This window comes from Rhinopithecus bieti, unplaced genomic scaffold (assembly GCF_001698545.2).
Source record: "Rhinopithecus bieti isolate Rb0 unplaced genomic scaffold, ASM169854v2 scaffold_32422, whole genome shotgun sequence".
Taxonomy (NCBI): domain Eukaryota; kingdom Metazoa; phylum Chordata; class Mammalia; order Primates; family Cercopithecidae; genus Rhinopithecus; species Rhinopithecus bieti.
In genome coordinates, this window is record NW_016814631.1 from 1,749,468 (window position 1) to 1,754,639 (window position 5,172).

General features: G+C 48.8%; 1 protein-coding gene across 1 annotated transcript in view; it reads left to right on the plus strand.

Annotated features, from left to right (window-relative positions):
- The first annotated feature begins 2,249 nt into the window (after positions 1–2,249).
- KCNB2 (potassium voltage-gated channel subfamily B member 2) overlaps positions 2,250–5,172 on the plus strand; it is a 413,989-nt gene continuing 411,066 nt past the window's right edge. Inside the window, exon 1 of the mRNA XM_017851597.1 lies at positions 2,250–2,531. The gene's annotated coding sequence lies outside the window, so the exon portion shown is untranslated. The remainder of the gene's footprint in view (positions 2,532–5,172) is intronic.

Here is a 5,172-nt window from a genome sequence, read left to right on the forward strand (position 1 = left end):
TGATATATGTCTTAAAAAGATTACTGGGACATTGTGCAATGGACACCAAAAGGGAGAAGTTATGGAAGAGGCAGAGTTTGAAGTGACTCTTCCAGGACTGTAATGATTTGGACGTAAGACCTGGAGAAGAGTATCCTAGATACTCGCATGCAATGGCACGGAGGTGCACAGACGTTGTTTGGTAGGAAATGGGAAACCAGGGAGTATTTGTGAGTAGGGAAATGATAAGGTCAGGGTTTTGCGAGGGGAAAAGCAATTGGCAGAAAGTATTTAAACTGTGTGGGAGGGTGAAAAGGCTGGGTGGGAGGGAATGGACTGCCTGCAGGTCCCTGGAAATGTGGAGCTGGAGCTTGGGACTAGGCCAGAGTTGGGGATAAGAGTTTGGGAATCTGGGTGACCTCTTCCTAGTGTTCATAATTGAGAAGCCCCAAGAAGAGCAAAGGGCAGGGCAGTTTCTTGCTGGAGGGCCACAGCATCAGAAGGGCCAACCTCCATGCTAAATATCCCGCCCAACGTCTGACAGCTCAAAACAACAACAACAAGCAAAACAAAACAAAACAAAAACCCACCCCAAAACCAAAAACCCTCAGTACAAAGTAAGGCCACCTCGAGGTGGGAAGTCAAGGTGCAGAAATCAGAGGATAGCGCATTTCAGGGCATATCAGGGCTAAAACTAAGGCAAGGATGACATGGAGTATATTTAAAACAGTGTACTTGGACCTTCTTCAACAGCGTCTTTCTTGGTCTACAGAAACTTAGGAGTCCCAGCTTTAAATAGATTGTCATGGCCTGCGTTCGTTTCTAAAAGGTGTTTTAAGCTACTTTGTTTTCCTGAAAGCCCCTGTAACTGTGCCGGCTGTCTCTATTTCGTGACTGTGAAGGAGCACTGGGGTCAGGAATATGTAATGCTCAGTGTTATTACTCAAGTTCATTGTCTTTACCGCGCCCTGGAAGTGGGTACGGGTCTGAGTGTCCACTCGGCGGCCTCGCCAAGGAGGAACTTGGCATAGTTTTCCAGCTGGTAAGTAGATTGGCAAAGGAAAGAAAGCAGAGTATGAAGAGCGCCCCCGTGAGAAGCAAGAGTTAAGGCTGCCACGGACCCGGCTTTACCCTCAAACCCAGGAAAGTGGGGTCACTCGGGGCTAGGGACGGCCCCCGAGGGAGCCGGGCTTGAGGTGTCCCGAGGAAAGTCAGATCTTATCTGCGCTCCTAGTTATCTCCGCAGCTCTTTCTCCAGGAAAATAATCCTGACACCATCACTCAGGAGCCATCTGTCTTCGCCCCAGTTCCCCGGGATCGAGCAGTCAGTCCAGGGTCAGGGTCGTGCTGTGGGCGGGCGGGAGGACAGCCCTGCAGCTGGAAGCAGAAGGGCCGAGGGAATCCTGCGAAGCCGCAGGAGTGCGTCGCGGCCGGGCGTCCCGGGGCTTTCCCGGCCCCGGGTGCGCGGCAGCCGCGTGGGCTGCGTCCCTCTAGCCCATCGCAGCCGGCTGGGAGCTGCAGAGCGAAGCAGGTGGGTGTGGAGCCGAGCCCGGGGCAGCAGGAGCAGCGGGCGCGCGGGAGCTGAGGGAGGCACCCCGCCGAGGTGTGGGCGGCGCCCGCCCGCGCCACCAGCCGCGCCCTGGGGCACCAGAGCGCTGTCCCCGCCGGCGCACAGCTTCGGCGCCGGAGGCCTTGACCCAGCGTCCCCGGAAGGTGCCCCGGCCGGCTCGCGCAGCCCCGCATCCCGCCCGCGCCCACCTTGGAGAGCCGTGAGCGCCGAGCGAGAAAGGAAGGGGGAGGAGGAGGAGGAAGAGAAGGCGGCGGGCCGCTCCAGCCCGCGGGTGCGCGGAGCGCGGGAGGAGGCGGAGCGGGAGCTGGGGTGGCCGGCAGCCGTGTGTGCGCGCCGGGCCGGCGAGCTGCGGGGCGGGGGAGCGGCGCCCCAGAGCCGCCCCGCCTAGGCCTCCCGCGCGCAGGCCTCTACCCTGCTCCGGGCCACAGACACACCACCCCACCAAGCACCCCACCGCCCTCCGCCCTTCCGCCCTTCCGCCTCGCGGCCGCCGCCGCCGACTGCGCCTCGGAGCCCCAGCGAGCGGCAACTCCCGGGCTGGCGCGGCTCGCTTTCCGGCTCCTTCCGCGCGGCGAGCTCAGCCCCGCTCGGTTTTTCCTCTTCTGTTCCAGCCCTCTCTCGTCTGGGTGGCGGTGGCGGCGGCAGGGGATGGGGACCCCGCGTGGGGAAGGGGTGAAGATCGATGAAGATTATTGTTCTTTTAAAGGATGCCTTAGCTTCCTCCCGCCGCCTCTCCTCTGAACCTTCCTACTAGAGACCGTGAACCAGAGTCAGGGATGTAAAAGACAGGGGGAAAGCACGCCAGGAGCTCCAGCCAGCCGGGGAGACCCTCCTCTGTGGAGGGGAGGGGGATTTCCAGCGACAGATCATTGGCGAAGGGGATCGTCGCGGGGAGAGGCTCCCTGGAGGGAGCGGGGAATCCCACAGCCCTTTGTGGTGCCCGAGCCTATGCCGCCTGCTGAGCGGGGTCTGTGGGAGCTAGGTAAGTGGCGGGGGCATTGCTGCTCCCCGAAGGGGTCTTCCTTTAAGAATGAATCATCGCGGCAGCCTAGCCACACTTGAGTTGCTAAAGGAATTGGAAACTGCCATATGGCGCCCAATGGACTTACACACAAAGCTGACTTAGCCCTGAGAGGGTTTTTAATGTAAGGCTCCTTCCCGGTGGGGAAGGCGCTCAAGTGCTAGCCCCTGAAAAGCTTCCAAGCAGCCTGACTGGGAAGGGATGGGGATGTTATTTCTAGGAGCCGAGCTCTTGTTGCCTTCCGTCTATTTGTTGGTAAACGCCACACTCACATGCACACACCTGTGGGACTGGATTTAGGGAGTGTGATGTCTCTGATGTATGAACGATCCTCAGAACACAGAGACATGCATGCATTTTATTCTTCAAGCGGTGCGCGGTCTCCGTTCTGTAGCACGGTTCCTGAGGGGGCGAACGGGTCTCTAAGGAAAGCGCTTCATGGCTGTTTCCAACACACTCTGCTAGGGGACTTGGGAATACGTTTGCCCTGAATAGCACCAAAAGACATCGACCATTTGCCTCATCATTTGCTCCTGATGCTTAATGATCCTCTTCAAAATAGTATGCCGCCATCCATTTTCTCGAGTTGTGAGCATTTATGTGTATTCATTCATAAAAACTGTCAGTGTGCAATATGCACAAACATGCCATTTATGGAACATTTATGACTGCACATGTGTTTCAACAATAAGTAATAATGCATACAAGATTACATTGAAAAAAATTTAGTATGCACATGCACTGGGTTAATTCCACGCAGGTTCCACATTCCTTCTAATCAAGTTGTGCAATAATGTCAAGATATTAAGTATCGTATCACATTTTCATTTTTGCACTATTTTTTTTTATTTTGTTGGAAATCTGATTTTTTGAAACCGAGGGAAAGGAAGAGTAAGCATTTTATTGTTGTTGTTAAATGTGTAGTATAGTGTGGGACGGAGGTCTCTTGGTTTATTTACCAATAAACAGCAATCAATATATTACACTTCATTGTACGAGAGAGAGAGAGATTTCGGTCAAAAATCTTGTCTTACCTGTCAGTGCTGAATAACTTACAGGAAATATTTTATAAAAGAGGGTAACATTCTTAAGTTGTATATAAAGAAAATACAGTTTTGTTTTATCTATTTCACTCTTTAGGGGCGTGTGTGTGTGTGTGTGTCAATAAATATAAAGTTGTCCAAAGCTTAACTTGTAATATATGAGTAAAACCCATCTAGACTAGACATCTAGGCTAGAGAGTTCTTTGTTCTTAAATTAACTCAAACAGTTTAGTGATTTGACACATTACAAATGTGTATGCACATTTAATTGCTGTTTGAGGTGGTGTTTTTAATGTAAGGGCATGGATAAAGTACTTACTTGTGTGATTGCATGGACTCTGAAAATACTGAAGGTCCAACGTAGAAATAACTTTCTTCCCCACTGAAGGAAAAGTATCCTCATCACCTAGAAGAGTTAATATGCTTCCACAAAGTAAATACCATAATCCCCTCCCTCTTGCCTTCAGGTTTAGAACAATTGTTTATCACAAATAGAATTCTGTCTAATGTACCCTTCTTCCTTTTCTGGCACCATTCAGACTTCTGGAGAAAAGAATGAATCACTTGGCAGTTCTGTTTGTTTTCTTCCTCCTTTAACCTTCATCTTTCCCTCTCCATGTTAGTGTTCTCACATCTCCCTCATACACAAACCCACACGCATCGACTCCAGAAAATCACTCTTCTGCCTGCCACTTCGGGAGTTCTCATATCACATCTTTCTTTTCTATCGCCTTTCTTTTCTTTTTCTCCTGTTTTTCCAAATAGAATCAATCTATGCATCAGTTAAACTATTTTGCATTTCACTGTTCTCCAAATCCAACAGTTCAATTTTCCAAGCATACATATTTACTGAATATTCAGAGGGGTTAGTAGAAATTATTGCTTTATCCATTCCTTTCTGTTTGGCTTTTAAAACTTCATTGTTTAGGCAATAGGGCAACTTCCTGCCTTTTTAACTTTCAGTATGATAATAAAAGTGAGATTGCTAGAATAACGAAATGGCGGGGTATGGTTTTGGTCACGTTTCTCAACTTAAGAGTGTGTCTGTCCAGGTGTTTTGTATACCTGCCTGCATGTCTACAAATGTGCAAGTCTGCAGAGCATCTTCATTAAATGTTGAAAAACATTTTTTCTTGAATGCGTATCTGGCATTCTTATATGGTAGAGAGATCAGTATATGTGTATAACGTATTATGAAAGTAGACCCAAATCTAGGAAATCTGTAAGATACGTTTCATTCTGCCCTAATGCATTTTTTTCTTCATAAAGAACTAATTAGTTCCTTTAAAACTTACTATCTCTTAAAGACTAATTCCAAAGGAAGATTCTTAAAGTTGATAGGAAATCTCACACATATTTTAAGGAAAATATATAAGGGTAAGATATTCTACTTATTTCAAAATGTAATTTTTTGAGATTTGTTTATATTCTTAAGATTTTTACATAAAATCGTGATTCCTATTATTTTCGCAGAAGCTTCAGACAAGTGGACAGTACAAAGGCATTATATGTGATTTCTTTTTTAGCCCAGCATTTTTTTTTTGTTTTTTTTTTTTTTT